At 47.2% G+C, this 23118-nt stretch overlaps 1 long non-coding RNA gene across 1 annotated transcript; it reads right to left on the bottom strand.

Moving 5' to 3' along the window:
- Nucleotides 1-14930: 14930 nt before the first annotated feature.
- Nucleotides 14931-22897, bottom strand: LOC110343768. The gene is made up of 3 exons (XR_002386096.2): nt 21507-22897; nt 16311-16404; nt 14931-15581 (listed from the first exon to the last, which is right to left on the bottom strand). It is a non-coding gene; the product is annotated as an uncharacterized LOC110343768 (long non-coding RNA).
- Between the last annotated feature and the right edge of the window lie 221 nt (nt 22898-23118).

The following is a 23118-nucleotide window of genomic DNA, read 5'->3' as shown; positions in this document are numbered from 1 at the left end:
TTCCAACCTCCACTCTGCCCCTGTACACTAATGGTCCTTACGCACATTAGAGCTCTCATCCCTTCCCCGCCCCCACGCTTTCTCCATTATCCCAGTCAGCGTCTCGGTCCACTTCCCACAAAGTGCCCTCAAATCTCGACCAGTCCCTTGCCTCTCCCCCTCTCTCGTTCCCCACCGTGCTCAAGGGAGGACAAAGCCTTCCATTTCAGGGAAGAAAGAGAGCCCGTCGGCTAACCTGGCCCGTGTTCCCTTCTTCCCTGGCAACAGCTCCTCGGACAGAGTCCTCTCTCTCTCCTGTGGTGACAATAACCACAACAAGAGTGCAGAGACAAGGTAGAGATACTCCGCAGGTAAAGCGCCTCCCTCGCAAGCGTGAGGACTTGAGTTCAAGCCGCAGAATCCAATCAAAAAAAATTTTTTGCATGGTGGCCCATGCTTGTAATTCCAGAACCGAGGAGCTAGCTAGACACAGATCCCTGGGGCTCACTGGGCAGTTAGCCCAGCCTACTTGGGACCCGTAAAGTAAAAGATCTTATCTCGAAAATGAAGCCAGGGGGCCCCGCAAGATGACTCATAAGGTGGACATGAGTGGACCAACTCTTACAAGTTGTCCTCTGACTTCTATAGTCCCACCATGGCATCTATTACCCCCCCCACTGTTGCACCTGCTGTGCAGCCTGTATCCGAGAATGTCGCGAGGTGGTCGGGATAGATGACACAGAGACCGGTCGGTTGTTTTTAGAAAACTTTATGCTTCCCAAGTCGGCTTAGGAGAAGTCTCCCCAAGAAAACCCCCCCTTCCCTTTTTAAGGACTTCTGCCATCCATCTACATACAATTCTTTCCAGACTTCTTACCCTCCTGGCTGGTGGTTTAATCTCCTGGGAGACACAGCAGGGAGCAGGAAGAGGCATCTAGCCTTAGGGGGTGTCAAAGTCATGGTGTTTCAGTGAGCAAGCCCTTATCTGAGCCCTATCAAGAGCTTTATAGCACTGAATTGTTTTCAGTAAACATTATCTCACAGCTGCCTGCTCCCAGGCCGAAGGGGAAGTGGGTTTCTGCTCAAGGACTGGTGTCCCCACACCCCACCTCCAGCACAAAAGTGGAGGGCTGAGGAACGATAAAGTGTGTCCTAGGGCCATTACATGTGCGGACACATACGCCGTGTTCCTGCATATACAAGAACATGTCCGCATCCCCCACCACCCAGCCCAGAATACAGCAAGACCAAACAAACAAGATAAAGTAACACTATATTCGTGCAGTGGAGTCTGCCCCTGAAGGTCCATCTCCTCTCCTTCCATACACACAACTTACAAAATGCAACAAAATCCCCATGAGCGGGGCTGGAGAGATGGCTCAGAGGTTAAGAGCACTGACTGCTCTTCCAGGGGTCCTGAGTTCAATTCCCAGCAACCATATGGTGGCTCACAGCCATCTACAATTCAATCTGGTGCCCTCTCTTCTGGCATGTAGGCAGAACAGTGTATATGCAATAAATACATAAACCTTTAAAAATTACTTAAAAAAAAACCAAAACCCCATGAGCATCCTACCTTCAGCTCCCCAACTTCCTTCTTAGCCTCCCTTACCTAGAGTCAAGCCTTTCGAAAGGACCAGCCAGTTTACTCTGATTGTAGCTTCTCCTCATTCCTCCATCCGCTGCGGTGTGGTCCTACTTCTGTCTGAACAATAACCCCCATGCACTGCCAGCTTTAAGGATCAAATTGACACAACCCCCAATCATCAGGCTGAAGAGTCTCAATGAGCGATTATCTAGATGAGATCGGCCGTGGGTATGTTGTGCTGGGTAGGGATGGAGAAGAGGTATTCTTGATTATTGATGTTAAGAAGTCCCAGCCCATTGTGTGAAGTATTACGGCCTGGTTTGGGGCTCTGGGCTGTATGGCTGTATAGACTGAGCCAGTTGAGCCTCAGCTCCCGAGTCAGCCAATGGCCCGTTTATTCCCTTAGCTCTTGACTGTGGGTGTGATCCCGCCCTGCCTTGATTTCCTCAAAATGATGGAGTGTGGCTTGAAATTCTTAAGCCATCTCCACCCAGCCTCCCCTGATATGTTTGTGTTTGTTTTGTCAGGGTGGTTTTTCACAGCAACAGAAATGAAACTAGGGCATCCCACTTCCATTCTTGGCCATTCCTCTGTCGCTGTTTACCTGAGAGTTCTGAAGTCCCTCTGACAATATGGATGGTGCCCCCTTTCCTCGAACCCTTTCCTTCCCCTGACAAGACTGTGCAGAACACCAAGTAATGCCAGACTTCAAAAGTTCTCGGTTTGGTCATCAACACGAGAAACTGTCCCTTTAAAGTGGCTGAACATTTCTGGGGCTAGAGATAGTAACAGAAAACAGTCTCCCCGGAGGAGAGTCCTGAGCGTTGAGAGGAGAGTCCTGAGCGTTGAGTGCCCAGCTTTTCAGTGTGCTCTGGGCTGAGATGACTCCCGGGAGTAAGACCTTCAATAGTAAAACCAAAAGTTCTGAGCAAACTGGGACAAGTTTGCCACCTTCAGTGGGGGATCACTTTTATGGATGGAGATAAAAGGTGATTCGGTTCCCCTCTCTCTGGGAACCACAGGACACTTCAAGGAACAGTGGTGGGTGGGTGGCGGGGAGACAGGATGGACTGTTTCCCTTTTCTTAGTGGAAATGAAAAAACTGCTTCTAATAATACATCTCAAAGAGTCTAACAACAGCACCAGATTCTGCCTACTTTGCACTTTAATTACGGTACTAGCCCAGTTCCAAACTTCGGATCTTTCATTCGAGGCTGTGGACTCTCTCATTACTGCTCAGAAACAGAAATAATCCTGGAGTCGTGAGAGTACTGGAGTCAACCTGATTGTCCCCCTTCTCGGACACCTCTAATCAAATCTTCTTCAAACAGACAAGGGCTTAACTCACTGACTGCTCTCCAAACAGGTTTACTTCTGTCCGTGCCCTGAAGCTAGGCCATTTTGGGTCATTACATCTTGCCCTTAAATCCTTACTAACGTTGCTAACTGGTCTGATCACCTCCAACTTTGCTCACAAATGACTTATGTGGTTGTTCAGGCAAAAGTTGACTGAGGCCACTTTCACGCACAAGAAAGCACTTAGTGGACACCCCTACAAGGGTTAGTGGCCAGGTTTCTTTGCAGGAGTTTTTGAGGGAATCTTACCTGGGATATCCTTCTGGTATGCTTCCTGGGAAATTGGGTCACATTATTTCCTATCCTCTTCTGTCTTCAAGCACTCCTGTAGATCCCACTATTGTTGGGATAAGGCCACGATCCTTGACAGGCTTTCAACATCTTGGTTTACACTAACTAGTTGGTCAGGAGTCTCCCAGGTGTTTTCTGAAGGGGAAGAGAGAACTCTTCTGGTTTTGTGGGCCATCGCATTTCCACGGCAACTATTCAATCTGGCCGCCAAAGCAGGAAGCATCAGCTCTTGGTAGTGTGTAAAAAACTGGGTGTGGCTATATTTTAAGAAAACTTTACTGATACAGGCTGTGCGCCGGATGCGGCCAGTGAAAGTTCTGAACTCGTATGCCCGTATACACGTCCACCTCACTAGCCTCCTCTCAGAATCTAAGATTCCGCTCAGCCTGAGCCTCAGCAACTTGTGCACAGTCGACTCTAACTGAATACCCAGAACACCGTTCCTAGGCCACATTCTCACCCGGCTCTTCCTCGACTTCAGCAACCCAGCCAAACTCCCCCTGGAAAGCGCATCCCAAGGGCTCTCTGCCTCTCCTTCACTGCAGACACCAGCTGTGGCCTTTGGTACTCTGTTCTGTCTGCTGCCTCCTGGCTTGCTAGTGAGCTCCCTGTGGGTAGTGATGTCTGTAGAGCACTGACTTAGCTTGTATTTTCAGGAAGGAAGGGAGAGAGAAAAAAACAAAAGAGAAAGGGAGTGTGAGGGGGAGGAGGAGAGGGAAGGAGGACAGGGTGGCATCAGTCCCTCGGCCTGTTGAAAGGACTGAGATGACTAAGTGTTCGAGAGCAGCCAGAGCAATAGGACACTTTTCCTGCCGGCTCATTGTGGAGGTAGGAGCAAAGGAAGGATTGCACAAGTTGCGCCTGAGTCTTCCTTTGGAGCCACTTGAGTGTTCTTTGGAGGCGGGAGCAGATCTCTGGCCACACTGTGTGGGGTAAGGGCAAGGTGCAACATCGCCATACATCGCTTTTTCCCCCCCTACAGCCCGTGACCTCACGTCTCCTTTTGTGGGTGTGGGTCCCCACTGAGGTGACCACTGAGGTCATCTTTCCCTAGGTCGTTGCTCAAAGACAGTTTCCCTGGGGCGGGATCTCAGAGCTAGGACTTGATGGTTGCACAACCCGGGACAAGTTACACAAATGCTCAAGACTTAGCTTCCTTCACGTGAAGTGGGGTGGTGGCCCAGGGCTCTTGGGAGGGTTTGATAACACAAAGACAGTGCTCAGCATATGACCTGTCACGTGTCAACTTCAATAGGCTCCGTACTGTCAGCTAATTTTCTAGGAACAGTACAATCACCCTGTTTGAGTAAAGCATTTGGCCCCATGATTAGCATTTGTAGAGTTAGAGCAGTTTCTGGTATATTTTGTATGCCTGAATTTTAGGATTTATAAGCCAAACTATTAAGCTTTGTCTAGCTGTGTATGTGTGCCTACGTGTGTGTGTATTATATATATGGAGGCCAGAAGACAACTTCAGTCGTGGTATTTTTGTTTTTGAGATAAATCTTTATTGGCCAGGAACTCAGGTCAGAGTAGAGCTGAGTGGTGAACCCCAGTCTCAGTGATCCACCTGACCCCTTGGTGCTGGGATTGCAAACGTGGGCCATATGCCTAGCTTTGTGTTACTGTGGTTCAGGTCTTTGTACCTGAAAGACAAGCACTTTACAATGGTGTTACCGCCCCAACCCAGCTATTGGACTCGAGTCACCTTTTCTCTTTACCTCTTTACATCAGCACAATACTATTTTGTAAAAGCAGATATTTCTAAACTGGAAGCTGTAGTGTTTAAATGACTAAAACTCTGTACCTTCAATATCAAAGACCATCGAATTTCAGTTTTACTGTGCGTATGCATAATGCTCAGGGATATTTGAGTGAGTGAAACAATAAAGACATTTCATGAGTTATCCATCCCATAATTTTTGTCATAGTAAAAAAAAGTACCAGTTATGATCAAAGTATATAATCTACGTGTTTCTGACAGTAATTAACTATAAGATCTAAAATAATGCAATTATATACATAAGTATGAATATGTTTCCTTCTAAGCTATGAAAGAAGTAAAAGGTTTAAATATGAAATTCCTATTATCGTTAAAATTCAAAGTAAAATCATAATTGGTAAATAAAAATAAGTTATTTGAATAAAGCTATGGTTTTTAAACTTAAAATGTTTAGGTTTTTTTACATTTTTATGTATTATTATTATGTATATATGTGCACATATCCATGATGTATGTGGGAGCATGATCTCCATGATACACTACGGTGACCAGAGGACAACTTTGTGAAGTTAATTTTCCCCTTTCCTCTTTAATAGGGACTCTGGGGATCAAGCTCAGGTTACCAGGCTTGTGTGCCAAATGCCATTACCTGCTGAGAGATCTTGGGACCCATTACTTAAACTTCTGACCATGTAATGAAAACTTAAATACCTTTAAGAAAAACTAGTTGGGCATGATGGTACATGCCTGTAATCCTAGTACATAGGAGGCTGAATGCAGGAGGATTTGAAGTTTGCAGCCCTTCTGGACTATGTGATGAGACTCAATCTATAGAAGTAGAAAAAAAGAAATAATTCCCATTTCTAGCATTCATTTTATTTTCTTCATTTAGATGCCGATTTAAATCACCAGTATTGCACTTCCCCTGTACTCTGTGTAGACTCGTACATATTTAAATAAATTAGATTTTTTAAAACAGTATTGTATATTTCTCAGCTGCTCATAAGGACCTCACTTAGGTGGACACGCTAATTCCCGACCCCTTTAGGAACCCCGAAGGAACACAGATAAAGGGGGAAATTCTCAGCATTCCAGGGATGAAATACTGAACTTGACCGAAATCCACCCGGTTGGTCTCTGGAAGGGAACCAACAGGTTGTGTGGTTTGTCTCCCTCCTCCCCAAGGGCACCCAACCCTTCAGCCCTGTGTCCTCTCCACAGTGTCCAGCTCTGACAGCAGCAGGACTCACCCACAGACCTCTCTGAAATCTGGGTCTGTTGGAGCACCAAGGACAAGACATGGAGGTGTTCCCCAAAGGGGGCTGAGCAGTGGTGCATCCATGAATGGATGCCAGCGTTGGCAGGTGCTGAGAGACGAGAAAGAGAAAGGGAGACAGAGACAGAAAGACAGACTGTGGAGTCCTAGAACAAGCGGGAGGTGGGGAACACAGAAGGCAACTCCCCGGACGGTAGACGGTGGTCACGGAGGTATCCGTGTGCATTGTAAGAAAACACTACCGAGCCAGCAAAGACTCTGGGATGAACAGGACCTTTGAAGGCAATTTGGAGCTGAGGAATGCCTGATGACTCTCTGGCTTTCCCTGGCTCCTGCCATTGGCCGTGACACACACCCAGGCAAGAAGGTTGAGTCGTGGCGGCAGCGCGGCTCTCTCTGACACCCGCACTGGATGCTCCGTTGCTAAGTGGTCCAGCCACCCTTGGTAAGGAATGAAGTCCTTGAGTCCTTGACTTCCTGACTTATTGATGATGGTTTCAGAAGAGTACTCGAGCAAGCCACTTAATAATAATAAAGTCATCGGAATGAAGCCAAACTAATAGAAAAAAGTCTTTTCTCCAGAAATGGCAACTCTGTGTGCGTGCCTGCGTGCGTGCGTGCGTGTGTGTGTGTGTGTGTGTGTGTGTGTGTGAGAGAGAGAGAGAGAGTGTGTGTGTGTGTGTGTGAGAGAGAGAGAGAGAGAGTGTGTGTGTGTGTGTGTGTGTGTGTGTGTAGATGTTAGAGGACACTTTCTGCTGTCCCTCCTAAGGCACAGTCCATCTTGTTTTCCTTAGAGTCTCTCCCCACACCTTGTGTGTGTGTGTGTGTGTGTGTGTGTGTGTGTGCATGAGTGAGATCGAAGGACTCTTGTGTCAGTTCTAGCCTTCCACGTTGATGCAGTCACATACTGTTCTCTGCTGCCCACACCAGGGCAGCTGGTCTGCAATCTCCCAGGGATTCTCCTGTCTCTACCTCACATCTCCCTGCAGGAGCTATGGAATTATAGACGTGCACTAAAGGATCCGGGTTTTTTTTTTTAATGTGGGTTCTGGGGATTTGAACCGAGTTTGTCACACTTGTGTGGTTAAGCGTTTTGCCCACTGTGCTGTCTCCCCAACCCAGCCATGCTGTTTTCTTCAGACAGAGTCTTTTGGAGCTCACCTCCCCAGTGTGGCAACCGTCCTTGTCACCAGCGTGGCCCATTGGTTCCTTATTCTGTTTTGTCTCACTTTCAAAGGATATAGATAATCAACATTGCCAAAAATCTCACTGGGACCACTGGCCAGTCATCTTTCTCCTGCCTGTTCTTCAAGTCCATCCCAAGAGACAGATGGGTGTTATTAACTCCATGTGAATGGTTAATAAGCATGCATGGCTGGGTCAGGCCAGAAGACATCGTAAAGCAATGTTTGCTGACCTACTTCTCCAGCTGAGTTTAAAAACTGAGCTTCAGAGAACCTATAATTACAAAGTACTGGCTTGTTTCATCTCTTGAAGACCAACATGTCTTGCAAGGTTACTTTGAGTTGAAAAGGTACCCAAGGGTCTTACATCATAATAGAGAAAATGTGTCATGGTGTTGCAAAAAATATTAGCAGCGGTTCTGTTTTGCCAATATCTCTCTAGTGGATGAGATTTCTAAACAGCTTTGTTAAGACGTTTTTTATGTACCACAAAGCTCACCCATTTAATGTGTACAGTTCATGAGTATTTAATGTATTCAGAGCTTTGTCACCACACTCTAAATTTAGAAACACACTTAACACCCTAAAAAGCAACCTATATACATGGAGTCACTTCCCAGTTTCTCTTAACTCGGAAAGCGCTTCACCACCCTCTGTGTGAATTTTCTGAATCCAGATGCACCAGTTATGTGGTTATTTGCACCTGGCTTCTTGGGCTTAGCTTAGTGTCTTCAAGGTTCACCATGCTGCTCGAATTTCAGATTCCTTTTGTGACCCAATACTACTCCACCATATGCGGATATACAAATCGTTTATTCATTTGTAGGAGGAGAATCAGGTGCATGAGATCAGTCTGCCATCTTTACCCAGGAATCTCATGGCCACTATGCTTAAAATAAGAGTAAAAGAAGAATAAATACAGTGGAGGCCTTTCTTTTCCATTATCCCTTTTCCCCCACTCATTCCCTTTACTGTGTTGTGTGTGTGTGTGTGTGTGTGTGTGTGTAGAGAGAGAGAGAGAGAGAGAGAGAGAGAGAGAGAGAGAGAGAGAGAGAGAGAGAGAGAGAGAGAGGGAGGGGGGAGAGACAGAGACACAGAGATAGAAACCGAGACAGACAGGCAGGCAGGCAGGCAGGCACGCACGCACACATGCGCGCGCGCACACACACACACTCACACGCGCACGCACACAGGAGCACATATGTACTTCTTTTATTCTTGGTCTTATTTTTTGAGACACAGTCTCTCACTGAACCTTGGTTTACCTCGCTGATTCAGCCAGACTGGCTGTCCAGTGCATTTCAGGGATTACAGACTCTTGCTGCCAAGCTGAACTTAGTACGTGGGTGCAGGGCATCAGGACTCTGGTGCTTAATTATGGTCAGCAAGTACTTTACTGACCAAACCATCTCCTCATTCCCTGATTTTGAAGACGCAAGACCCCCTTTATTCATGTGTTCTGACCACCCCTCCCGTGGACTTCATCATTCTGTGTGTATACTTCTGTTCTTACCCCTTTACTCTAGTTTGAAAATATGCTTGTCACTTCAACTAGATTGGGCCGCCCAGAGTACGGACTATAGTAGTCTTATCTGCTCCGGGCCTTGTATATTCAGCCTGGCATACAAGTGACTTTCTAAAAAACAAACAAACAAGCAGACAAGAAAATCAAGCGTGTTGAGTGTATAATCTGGGCACTTTGGTATACGTGAACTGTAGAAATAATATACATTCAAAATGTCTAAGCATTAAACATAATAGGTACTTTGGCAGGTACATTCTCTTTTATAAACTAAAGAGAAGAACTGATGACCACTGGCAGGCATTAGTTTATTAAGAACTGCCACATGGAACTTAAATGCATACATGTTTTAAAAAGAAAACCATCCCATGACCTGAATTTCTGGAGTGTTTGGATTTGTTGTGCAGATAAACCAGTGTTTGCTGAAACTTTCCCTGCCGTTCTGCCGCTCCGTAGGTGTCACGACCACCTTGACCAGCAAGGAAGAAGCGACGCAGGAACCCTTCTTGCAGACAGTTTATTCAGGACCTTGATGAACAGCCGAAAGGCAGCCACGGGAGAAACCCCTCCTGCTCCCTAAATAGCCGAGGCCAGCCAACCCTGAACGGCCACATATGAATAAGCCATTGGTGCAACAGCGCGTAAGCAATCTGATGATCATGGCGTAGGAGCATGCCAAATAAGGAGTTGTTTGTTACCGAGAGCACTCACCGTCGGGATGGTGGAAGGTGGAAGCCGGCGCCATCTTTATGGCACGGTGTGGCGCAGCTCTCCACACGTAGGAATTGTTCTGGACATTCGTGCATCCCCCAGACACTTCTGGTATCCTTTGTACAAAGCCCTTCTCTGCAAACCACACTTGACTCGTTATGTCCTTGGCTACCTCTGGGTCATTAGTCGAAGAAGATACTTCATGTTTCTCACTTTCTGGCTTAGACCAAAATATCTTTGGCCTAAAATGAGACCTGGCACTGGGCTGAGAATATTGATCTTGCCAGTTTTAGATCAGAGACCTTTTTATAGGCGTCTCCGCCGTCAGCATGGGAGTAATTAAGAGTACCCCCAGGCTGGTGACTGGGGCCTGGCCACAAAAGTGCTTAGCAAAGCAGACTTTTCTTCCTCCATGTTTTTTTTTAGCCGACCTCAGCATCCCTGGCAATGACACAGAGGGAGTCCTGTCCTGTCTGTCTTTCTGACAAATGGTGATTACACAGTTGCTACCGTACTTGATACATAATCTGGTTCATTCTCACGAACACACTTCCAGTGGCGTGGGAAGGTTAGGAAACTTCTGCTTTGCAAAGGACTTTCAGAGGGCTACGTGCTACTTCTTACCAAAACAACCAGCACAAATGGTCTTGTCTCAGAGTCCAGGGGTCATACACTAAGCGTGTATGAATAGTGTTTAGTCTGGGAAAACAGGACTTCCTTTCTCTCCACCTTTAGCCATACATCTTTCTTTTCTTAAGACAGGGTCTCATCTATCCTAGGCTGGCCTCAAGCTTGCTGTAGCCAAGGGTGGCTGTGAACTCTGGAGCCTCTGCCCTACCTCCAGAGTGCTGGCGATAGGGTAGGAAGTCTTCACTACCTGCCTGAGTCTTATGGCACAATGCAGGGACTCTGGGAGCCAACTCACATGGAAGGAATTGGGGAAGAATTTTCCCCTAGATGCTCAGGAGGGATCCTGATTGCAGATACCTTGACCTCAGACTTCTGGCCTGCACAACAGTGACACCAGTCTTCCGGTTTGTCTTGAGCAATGTGGTCTGTAGTACAACGCTACACCCTGACCAAAAGCCACGTAGGGGAGCAGAGGACTGATTTGACTTACACTTTCAGCTCACGGTGCACCGTTGAGGGAAACTGGGCAGGGACTGGAAGACAGGCGGGTGTGTTGTCCCACACAGCATCACCTCTAACCAGGAGACTCACTCAAAAGCCAGTAGAGAGCAGCAGAAAACATGGCGGAATGCGCTCCACGGCTCAGTTGTGAGCTCGCACTTGGTGAGCTTTCTTACATGGCCCAGGGACACCTGTGGGCTTCTGTGTAATAAGAGGCAAGCTACACGCTTTTTAGTCCAAAAGAGAGTGCCATCTCAAGCTGCTTTTGTCTGTTGATATCTCCAGTTTCCTCTTGGTGCTAAAGATAGTTTTGAAGGGCAGCCAGCTAGCTAGCCGATAAGGTCCCTCCATTCTGCAGCTTGACAGGTAAGAATCTAACCTTCTTGTATCTCCTCTCATGAATAAGCTGAAGTCCTTGGCTTTCTAACCTTCTGTCCCCTATCTGGTGTAACAATAGCATGGCACCGCCAAACGGTAAAGAGCAATAGGAAGAAGCCCAGATTCTTCTCCTGTTTGAAACACGAAGTTAATTGGTAGAAAACAAACAGTATTGATTCTTTCCTATTCCAGTCTTCTTCCTGAAACAACTCATGGGTGCCACTATTGGTGTAATGTTTGCCTTTTTTTTTTTTCTTTTAAAGACTTAGACTTCAATGCAATTTCTGGTTCATTTTTTTTTCATACTTGTTTTCCCTCAGCTCCTTGTAAGTGGTACCTGAGCTATATAGTAAGTTTTAAGGACTCTACCTTTGACTATACTGCTTTTGATGGACAAAGCTTCGAGGCAAATAGAAAGGGTGGGACACAATAGGAGGCGAGGGACGGGTCCTATATTTCTCTGTATTCATTCACCAGCCAATGAGGATTTGCTGAGTGCCTATCAAGTGATGGTCATAGAGATGAGTCAGCTATATGTTGTGTTTCCTGCATGGGGCTTGTGACCTTGGAAGAGGCAAGGAGAGATGAAACAAATGAATGCATAATTGCAAGCTATAAAAGGCCATGGCAGACAGGTGTCTCTGGGCATGGTGAGATCAAACACCACAGGCAACAGCCCCAAGGGCAGGAAGGCTTCTCAAAGAAGGGCCCACATGCCTGAGATCTGAAGGGTGAGTGGGTGTTTCACTGGGTGAAAGAAGGAAGTGGGGGTTGGGAAGACTTTCCAGCCAAGGGAACACTGAATGCAGCTATTCATTCAGGCAGATAGCCGTAATATGTAAATACACGGCCCTGCAGACCCATGGAGCTCTGAAGGATGGGACAGCAGACAATTGGGTTCCATAGGTAGCCATTGCTTGAGGCTGTCTACCTGCCCCTCATCACATGGAGCTCTTTCTAGAAGGTTTGAAGAGGCCCTGGAATTCCTGGGACCAGCTATGTTCCAAAGAGCTTCTCTCTGGAAGCAGTAGGCTTTGTCAGAAATAAAAGCAATTTTCATATCATTTTACCTTGTCACTGAAGGAGATGGATAGGTTTCTTTGGGCATAGAGGCATAGTTTCTTTGCAACCCCCTCTGACCTCTGTCTGAAACCCATTCAGCTAAGGCCTGCTGGTCACTCAAGAAAGCTGTCTGAAGGACACAGGCACAGAGTTCCGTGTAGCCACAGGAAGGATGAAGGTTGCCACCCAGGCACAGAAATCAAGGCAGAAAAAGTAGAGAACAAGAGTAGAAAGCACCAACTTCTCCCAAGGACACCATCTTGGCCGTTCTCGATGGACCATTTCCTGTGTTCAGAGAGCCTAGGGTGCATGTCCTAATCTGATGCGTGACTTTTCCTAAGGGGATGGGGACAAATGTCTACTCACCCCGTATAAGATATTGACAACAGAGCCAACAACAAATGACTCCACCCAAGTCTAGATCAGAGAACCAGTGAGTTTCTCTGAGTTATGGGAACATGGATGCAGATGTATTGTAGTGACCAGTCCCCCATTTTAGCAGCCATTACGGGCTAACATGTGCTTGCATGACCTTGCGGCTCCTGTCCTGGTCACTAGGAGGTCAGATGCCCCTCATGACAAGGAGCCAACCAGAAGTTAGCTGGCGGGGCTGTCTGTGCTTTACAGCTCTGGGTGTGCTTTACAGACAGTGTACAACAGTGACATGTACAGAGCATAGCAACTGCCCTGGGAGGGCCTATGGGCCATAACAACCAGTTGACCAATCAACACAGGGCAGGTCACCCAAACCTGGAAGTGCACCAATCCTGAGACTGTTTCATACCCCCTAGACACACCCCTTACGCTGCCCTTTAAGATCCCTGCCATGAGGTTGCTTGGGGTCTTTCTCCAGCCATTCACTATGGTGGCCAGCATTCCTCAAGAACTCCTCTCTACCAAAAGGAGACATTTATCTTATCACTGGCAGAAGGGACAAATGACTATGCATAGTGTCTATGGCCTCCAGGATCCCTCAGTATCACAGGTACCTACCTATCATGTTCAGTCTAACTACTTCCCCTTCTCTGCTCTGGACTGTTCCAGGTACCTCTGGGCTGTTCTCTCTCTCTCTCTCTCTCTCTCTCTCTCTCTCTCTCATCTCTACAATAAAACCCTCCCCTTCACCATACAGTTTATACGGCAGTTGTAAGTATCCCCACGCAAATACCTGGAATTTAGGTATGGCACCCTGTCACTCTTAACGGCATTCCTTTTTGGAAGAACCCAGCACGGAGGAGGGGCAGCAGCCTCCAGACCTTCCTGAGACAGTTATTTCAGTGAAAAAGACAGCCTACAGTTGCCGTTCTTTCTGGACATAAGAGCAGAGAGAATGCCCTCTCATTAAAGGAGGGCACAGCTTCTGCCATTGGAACCCAACCCTTGCAGGTTAAGACACTGGTTCCCTCCTTGTCCTCCTCCTCTCCCCCTCCTTCTCCTCTTTATTATTACTATTACTGTTGTTCATAGCTAGAAAACAAAGCTTGCGCATCTTTCAGCAAAGGCGGTTGAGGCCCCCGTATCTCCTCCTTGCATAATGAGTCCTGTCATCAAGACAGTACCAGGGTGGGAGGGGGTGGCAGCTAGCCAGGATGGCCTGTAACATTTTGATAAACAAACATCACATTTATCAGAGTGGCTCCCTCGTGCTTTCTTGCGTACAAGGGCAGGGAGTTCTCCCTACGCCTGAATATGGTTTTTTTTTTTCTGTATGAGATAAGTCTTTAGGGTCATTAAAGGAAAAAAAAGTGTTTGTACTCTGCTCCCCGGTTACCTAGGCTAATTTACTGAACTAGGAGGTCTTAGAGCTGTTAATAATAAACAAATAAAAATTAAAGAAGAAATTGTCTCTGCTAATTGACTTTTGTGATGCTAATCTAAGACTCGCTGGCTTTCCAACATTGCACAGCAACTATTTATTCCACACTGGAGCAAGTGACTCTGGAGAAAGCAAAAAGACATTAGTGTCAGGGCTTGACATTACTGCTGTTTTTTTTTTTTAAAGACACACCCCATCTTGCCTTGGCTCTCTTTATAAAACTGGAGACAAACAACACAAGGAAAAGGGACAGGGAGTGACTCAACCAAGGCAGAATAGTCTAAATGTTCTCTCAGGGAAGGCCCTGCTTGGGGATGCCAAGCTCCTTGGCCCAGAACTGACGGCCATGATGAGATTGGTTGGAAACAATACCATTACATTCTGTACTGCACACAAGTTGGAGCTACACTGACTCATCTTAGGAAAATAAAACATATATTCTGGCAAGGTGGGAAACATCTTTAATCTCTGTATTCTGGAAGTAGAGGCAAGGAGATCTCTGAGTTCCAGGCCAGCTTCTCCTACATAACAAATTCCAGATCAGTCGGGGCTACAAACAGAGATGCTCCCTCAATAAACAGACAAGCTCAAGATTTATTTACCTACCCTGTGAAATGGAAGTGAAGACTCCTACCTTGGTAAGAGGAGATTAGATGAGAAGTCAGTAAATGGGAATTGTAAAGCAAAATTTTCTACTACGGTCTGTGGACTTAGCTTACTGGGTTGCTGGTACCAGTGTTCAGATGAAGTATAATGAAAGAAAATAAAAAGTTCGACATACATTGTGTGTAGTAGGAACTCTTGCTTATGAATCTCTTCTGTGTGTCTCACACACATATGTGGGTTTGTGTCTCACGTACATATGTAGATAAATGTGTGCCATCACTGGCACTGGCAGCCTAAAAAGACTTTCTATGGTGGAGCATGGAAAATGTTACAAAAGTCTTTTCTCTACGGCGTTGGTAGGTTAAAATGTTTATTGCTAACATTCTTTTTCAATTTTGAGGTGGAGGTCTCTGAGAGACTTAGTAACCCCCCCAAAAAGCTCTGATTCTAAAAAGACTGGGGAACTCAGGTGGGTGGGTGGGGGCAGTGACACCACACCAAAGACAGCCTGGGAAGTAGAATTGTTGTTAGACTCATGCACCATTTCAAAATAGAATTTTAAATAAATTCTGTCATTTGTAAATGAGAGAGTTGTAAGGGGGGGGGAGAAAAAAGTCCAGATTGTCAACTTCTTTCCAGGATTTGGAGATCTCACCACACAAGGTGGCCGTCAACAGCCACTAGGTGGCCTGTATCCTCACTCATATGCTGCCTTGTTCTGGAAGCCAGTGAAACTCAGTTGCCACCCATTCCTTGACCTAGAGTCCATCACCACCAAGCACTATTTTCATCAAGGGACTACAAAGATGGGCTGTCCTCAAGAGTTCCTTCGATGTAAGCAACCATCTATTCGTAGAGACAAGAGGCCAAGGTCACAAGGACCACTGGCCATGTAGGTGAGAAAAAAAGCCAAGGTCTCCATGCCTGTGGATTAGGATCACCTGGTCCAACACCATCCCTGGGAGAAATAAAGTCTGCATTAAGAAATGCATTCAATTTTCTTGAAATAGCCCCGACTTTTCCCCCTCTGGTCTCAGTCAGGGAAGATGTTTCCTTGGCCCGAAGTGAAATTCCATCCTGAGGTGATGGGAGATGTGATTCTGTAAATCTGTCTTTTATTGGTTGTTGAATAAAGCACTGTTGGCCAATAGGGAAGCAAGATAGGATTCTGGGAAAGAGAGGCAGAGTCAGACACGATGTAGCTGCTATAGGAGTAAGAGGTACGGACCCTTTTCTCTGGTAAGAGAAATACTTAGATTAACAATTATGGGTTAAGTACTTAAGTCAGAGCTAGCCAGTAAGAAACCAAGCAAACAGCCAACAGCTTTATAATTAACATAGCATCCTGTGTGTTATTTTGGGAGTTCAGACAGGGCAGCAGGGCCCAAACGACTGCCAAGGAAGACTACACTCTACACTGAGAGGTTCTCAATTGTACGGTATATGGTTGTATCTGTTCTCTGTGATTTCTCCTGTGGAGTTGCCTGCTCAGTCAGAGTAGCTTCTATGGGAAGACGACACCGGACCAGAGGCTCTCACTGAAGTATTTAGAAAAGACTCGTTACCGCCTGGTGCTGGTGGTGCACACCTGGAGGCAGGTGATATAACTCGGTTGGTTAAGTGCTTACCAGGCTTGCATACAATATGAAACAGACATGGTGGCGACACTTATAAACCTAGCACTCACCAGATAGAGGCAGGAAGGTCAGAAGTTCAGAGTCATCCTTGATGACATAATAAGTTCAGGGAGCAGAGTGGGTGTCTTAGTAACTTTTCCATTCCTGTGAGAAGATACCAGGACTCAGAGAACTTGCAGAAGAAACACTTATTGGGACTTAACAGCTTCAGAGCATGAGTTCATCACCGTTATGGCAAAGAGCAGGCTGGCGAGGTGTGGGAGCAGGAGCTTACATTCTGATCCACAAGCACAAGGCAAGAGAGCTGACTGGGAATGCCAACGCCATGGGACTTGAAACACACCTCCTCCAGCAAGGCCACACCTCCTAATCCTTCCCAAACAGTTCTACCAACTAAAGACGGATTATTCAAATTTATGAGCCTATGGGGGCCATTCTCATTCAAACCACCAAAGTGGGCTAGTAAGACCATATTTCAAAAACAAAAAGACTTACCCATAAAAAAAATAGTCAAAGAAAGGTAGAAAAGATAACATAAGGAGCCTCTGCACATCTATCACTCACATTTGACAGTTGTCAAGTCCTTCTTGTGATACATTTTTCCCGCCCTGGTGTATAATCTATATGTAGCAAAAAAGTGTCAAACTGAGGAGACCAGATTGATGACTTTTAAGAATATTTATTACATCAAAGTAATTTCAAATTTAGAGGAAGCTAAAAAAATGGTACAAAGAATTCTCACATCTTTTAGACTAAAATCCCCCAAAATGTTAAGATTTTTACGTATGCTTGTTTGCAATAATTTTATAGACACATAATTGTTAACTTTTTTTTCTAAACACACAGAGCTATTATTATTCTGGGCCCTTTGTAGGGCAATGACTTCTGAGAAAGGTTTATGACCATGTTGTCATTCAGATTGACTTGAGTTGTAGAAGGCTTTCCATATTCCAGAAAGTTCTGTTTGCTAAAGGCAATCCATGTTCTTACTTATTTTTATCACCATAGATTAGTCTTGCCTGTTCCTGAACTTGATGTAAATGGAATCATCCCCCACTTTTGTTTTTGCTGAATTATTTTAAATAAATCCCAGATTTTAGGTTCTTCATCTCTGTGTACCCTGCATTTCTAAAAGGTATGGGCATTTCCTTATATAATCGTGATTCTGTGGTGATTATGTAAAAAGTTTCCCTAACCAAGCTACTTCCCTCTTACTGATTGACCAACCAGCTCAAGCAAGCGAAACTGCTTGCCTAAGGTCACCCAGGAGGTGTCTTGAGAAAGCAGGCGGTCCTCCTTCTGAGACTGCAGAGCCTGTGTGGTCTCTTTACTGTCTGTTGGCTTCCCTATTTAGGCTCCCAGCATGGCTCTGTCTGCAGAGAGACAGGAAAGACCCCATCTGGTCCGACCCTTTGTAGCCTGGGGGTGCTCTCTGCTGCACCCCATGGAACCACCCTCCCACCCCCCTGCAATGCTCAGCCAGACCAGTGTTTTGGATGGATGCTGCCTGATGCTTCCCAATTACCTTTCTACAGACAGAGTGAAAGGCCACTGTCATCCCCCAGTGGCCAAACAGACGGAGACTTGCAGACCAGTGTTTTTGAAGGCTGCTGGGCACTTTGCATTCAGCATGGTCTAGCCTTCAGAAGCTTGCTGAGACAATGCGTTTGAACCTGGAGCTGACAGGCGCCTTTAATATTTCAGATGGTGTTTGCAGATGAGTTCTAATAATACACAAGCCCACATCTCAACAAAAAAAGAGCAAAGTAAAATCCCCCCAGTCAAGCTGCTCCTGTGGGCGATGGGAAGAAACAAACTTAAAAGTGTGGATTTCTCCTTGGAAGCCCAGCATTGAACTCTCTGGGAACAGATACCCTTCAAGGCCCTGATCAACTCCAATGATTTTGTTTCTATCATCTCCTGCAAGGGTCATGTACCCACTAGACAAGTCAAAGACTCAAATGTGTTCACAAATCAATCCTTATACCCGCCCCAGAGGACGGTGAGGATGTCTTTGTGGCTTGTTCCTAAAATAGCATGGGATGGGGATGTTTGGGTGCAAACAAATTTTCAGTGAAGTATGTATTTCCTAATTACTTAGAGATAACTTCTGTTCTGCTTGCAATGAGTTGGCTACTACAAGGTTTCCTTTTTTAATTACTCTTTTAAGTTAATAACAACCTTATTTTACATACCAATCCCAGTTCCCTCTCCCTCCCATACTCCCACTCCTTCAACTAATCCCCCATTCCACTCCCTATCCACTCTTCAGGAGGATCATCAAAGTCTGTCACATCATTTGGGGCAAGGCCTAGGCCCTCCCCCATGTATCTAGGCTGAGAGAGTTTCCCTCCATAGGGAATGGGCTCCCAAAGACCATTTGTGCACTAGGGATAAATAAATACTGGTTCCACTGCCAGAGGCTTCATAGACTGCCCAGGCCTCCCAACTGACACCCACATTCAGGGGGCCTGGTTCTGGCTTATGCTGGTTCCCCAGCTGTCAGACTGGAGTCCGTGAGCTTCCACTTGCTCAGGTCAGCTGTTTCTGTGGGTTTCCCCAGCCTGGTCTTGACCCCTTTGCTCATCACTCCTCCCTCTCTACAACTGGATTCCAGGAGTTCGGCTCAGTGCTTGGCTGTGACTCTCTGCTTCTGCTTCCATCAGTTACTGGATGAAGGCTAGCTACTACAAGGGTTTTCAAGCTGCTTTTATTTCTAGACAAAGAGACAAATGGGGGGGGAACCTCAGGCTGGGGAGATGTCTTAACTGGTAATGTGTTTTCTTTGCAAGCACAAGGACCTGAGTTTGTTCCCTAGAAATGATGTTCGGTCTAAAAGAGGGGAGTGTAGGGAGGTGCATGTGTAAATCCTAGTGCCTGGGAGACAGACAGACAGATCTCCCTAGGGCTCGCTAGCCAGCCAGCCTAGCCTAGTGAGCAAGATTCAGGCCATTTACAGTTCCTGTCTCAAGGAAAAAAAAAACAGCAGGTCAGCACCTGGAGGACACTGAAAGCTGTCCTCCAGCCTCCACACGAAGGTACCTGCCCCTGTGTCTGTGGATGTCCACCTACCCTCTCTGCACACACCAAGAGGACTAGCCAGGGTGTGATGGGGAGACTGAAGGGGAACAGCTGTGCGGCTCCAGCCCTAAGGGCCTACATTTCATTTCGTCCTATTCTCCCTCCTTAGAAGGAAAATTTCCCACCCACTTTGCAAATGAAAAAGCACCGAAACTCATGGAACACCTGAATCATTTCTCAAGGTCACCATGGAGAGGCAGAACCCGTGTCTTGAACCCTTATCTCTCCACCTGGGTTCTGTTGACCTGTAATCCCTGTTTCTTGGCTGTGACTCAGCTGCACGATGTCTCTGCTTTAACCTGTCACAAGCACCTCTTCTTCCTAGCCACCGGGATTCCTCACTAAAGGCGAGATGGACTTTGACTTGCCTGTTCCTAGTAGAGGAGCCAAGCAACGAATCCTTCCCAAGTCCGCCTGACACCAAACAGACAGAGGGCACCTCTGTCCCCTAGGGAGGGACTTACAATTCCTCCACAGAATGACGGTATGCAGGGACACACAGGGGCCCAGAGAACTGGGAGAGAGGCCCTTCATTGTATTTCGTTTCACAAACACAGCAAAAACAAATCCTGCTAATAGGATTGCAGACTCTGCAGGCCTAGGCAAGCAGTTGTAAGGAAATAGGAAGCGTCTTGACACACCTGGGGATTGATTGCAAGTCTGAGACAACGGCAGGCACCCAGACATCAATCAGGAGAGCTGCCTACCACTAAAGAGAGGGGCGGAGGCAGAGGACCAGGCTTCTTTCTGGTTCGTCTTGCTGTCCCACGGCTCCCAAGAAGGAGGAGAGTTCTAGGCTGCTCTCCATGATTTTTCAAACCACACCAGACCTTCCCCAAGGACAGGGAGTTCAGCAGACAGCAAAGGAAGGGCTTCCCCTGGTCCACACGTGATAGGCCCGTGGCCCTGTGTGGCTTTTCCTGTGTGGCTGCCTGAGGAGGCACTCTGCCTTCTGGACCCGAAGAATTCATGCTTTCTAATCTTGGCCTGGTCTGCTGCCACCAGCAGCTCTAACAGGGCCGGCTTTAGTATTGCTATCTGCACGTTTTTTGTCACACGGGGCTCCTTTATCTTTCGTTTCTGCCACAGCCTACTGAGGTAGAGAAGCTAGGAATAAGAAGCTGGGGACCCATGGGGCTTGACAGATGCCCTGAAGAAAAGAGAGGGCTCTAGGCCACCTGTGCCAAAGCACTTGTGTGACTCACAAATTCCTGATCTTTCAGGTGTGCATGTTTCTATGCCAAGAGATCTATTACAGGAAGACCGCCAGAGATGACCACCCAGGCACAGTTTATACCCGGGGGGACCCAGCCTGGGAACACCCAGCTAGGACTATACTCAGGTATTTAGGACCAAGTGTAGTGTTCAGGGTAAAGGGGTTTTTAAAGACAAATACCACATCCCAGTATCTCTCTCAGCAGAGGCGGGGGTGGGGGGTGTAGGTTTTAAGCAAGCAAGCTGTTTAACAGAAGCTAACTGTAGTTTCTTGACCTTGGGTTCCTAGAATAGAACTGGGTAATTTTTCATGGGGTTCTCTCCATCAAAGAGACTGAGTTCCAGTGCTAAGCCTAAAACGGCCTCAGCAAGAATACGAGATGGAGGAAGCTTTTCACCATCCAGATCCACAGACACAAAGTCCTCAGGAGACATGCAGGTCAACACAGACTTCCCAGCCTGTATTAAGGCTAAGTTTTCCCGTATATTCCATGCCCGTACAAAATTTCCCTTTGCCTGTCCTTTCTTTGGGTAATTACTACGAATCTTAGCTCTCTCATTCCCTCCATGCCTAGCTCTGGGGAGGCTTTATCGGATTTCCTCCCACATCCTGGCTTGTCTGACCTATGAAATCCAGGTAACTGTCCAGCTCATCTGCTGGCATCCACTTTAAAGCTATTTACTTATTTTCATGCATGTGGTGGGTGTTTTGTTTGCACGCACGTTCATGCACCATGCCAGTGCCTGGTGTCTAACGAGGCCAGATGAGGGTGTTGGGTCTAACGAGGCCAGGAGAGGGCGTCAGATCTCCAGGAACTGGAGTGACAAGGCAGTTGTGAGCTGCCATGTGAGTGCTAGGATTCAAACCTAGGTCCTCCAGAAGAGCAGCCGGTGCTCTTAGCCCCTGAGCCATCATCTCTCCAGACCCAGGCATCTGCTTTTTAACCTACCTCAGTGCTACGAAAGTGAGGGGCTTGGGTGTGGGCAGTTCTTAAGCATGGTGTGAGTGATGGGTCCGTTCCTGACCTTGGCGTCCGGTGGGTCCGGTCGCAGAGGTACCAGTCCTTGGCTGGCCAGCAGAGCCTCCCTGAGCCGCAAGGAGAACGGTTGCCTTCATTTATTTTCAGTTCAAGACCCAACAGTAACGTCCGTGGCTGCCCCCTGCTGGTGGGAAGCAGAAATAAAGGTGGAGCCCAAACCTTTCACAAGGTCCAGCCCAAGCCAATGAAAGTGCAGCGTGTGGAGGAGACCGGACTTCCGGACTTCCTCCAGGACAGGTGGGTAGCGGTGCCTCTGCAGGAGAGATGGGCGGCTTTCCACAGGCAAACTTCTCTTTCTATACAGAGAGGCCCAGCCTTTGGGCTCACAAGGGGACGGCCTAGTGGCATGGGAGTTCAGGGGCTTGAGCTTTGCGCAGGGTGTGTTTGTAGCCCTGATATTTCCTCCTGCAGGCCATTACGCAACCAACCTGGCAAGTTTGTTCTCCGGGACGACTGTCTGGGAGCAAGAAGAGCAGAGGTAGGCTCATCTCTGGGTCAATACTGCAACGGAAGTGAGGCTGCCACCTGGAGACTGGAGATAAGTAGGAGTGACCCGGAGCTTGAGAGTTTGGTTGGTCCATTTCTTCTGTTTCCCCACATAATGCTGAGAGCTCAGCGGGGAGGGGAGGGAGGGGGTGGGGATTGTTGTTTTCGTTTGCGAATATCGAGAACCTCTGAGCATTATGAAAGCACTTGAAGAGGTCACATGGCAATCAGGGTGAGAAGGCTCTGAACAGCAGGGATTCTGATGGCCGGATGTCTGGATTACAGCGTCTGCCCTTCCCTCTGGGGAGGCTCAGACATCCAGGAGCAGAACCCAGGCTGGGATATGTGACATCATACGCTCACGACACGCGGCTGCTTCTGTCTAGCTCATGGGTGGGCACCTGACCAGAGGTAACCAGCCAGAGTTCTTCCCTTTTGAGTTTTCATGTTGGGACCCATCTCCAGGTAGGGGTGTGAGTTAGAAGCTGTGGCCTGGCATGGGGGAAGCTGGGAGGCCAGTGAGATGGTCGGGCAGAGGCAATGGAGTCCTTGGTCTCCTCTGCATCTGTGACCCAGCTGCCGTTAGTTTTTTTTTTGTTTTGTTTTTTTCATGTTTAAGTGAGACATCTTTTGTCTGAGCTTGCTTAAACTGACCTTCTGTTGCTTCAGACCAAACTATGCTATGTTAGTCATCTTTACACCGTTGTGGCAAAATACCCCCAGAAAGTCAAAGGAGAAAAATGCCTATTTTGGCTCAGGGTGGTAGAGGTTTTAGTCTATGGCCCCTTGACCCCACTGTTTCGGGCCTGGGTGAGGCAGAAGCATAATGAAGAGTGCATGGTAGAGCGAATCTGTTCCACTTGCTGTGACTGGGAAGGGAGGGAGTGAGAGGGGAGAGGGAGGGGAGGAGAGGGAGGGAGAGAGAGGGGGGGGGGGGAGAGAGAGGGAGAGAGGGGAGAACTAGGCTCCCAATCTCCTGGGGCATACCCCAATGATTCATCTTACCCCACCACTGGATGGGAACAGAGCTTTCAAC

Source organism: Mesocricetus auratus, unplaced genomic scaffold (genome assembly GCF_017639785.1).
Source record: "Mesocricetus auratus isolate SY011 unplaced genomic scaffold, BCM_Maur_2.0 Super-Scaffold_4256, whole genome shotgun sequence".
Taxonomy (NCBI): domain Eukaryota; kingdom Metazoa; phylum Chordata; class Mammalia; order Rodentia; family Cricetidae; genus Mesocricetus; species Mesocricetus auratus.
Note: the sequence above shows the minus strand (reverse complement) of the source record. Positions and strands in the feature narration are given on the sequence as shown.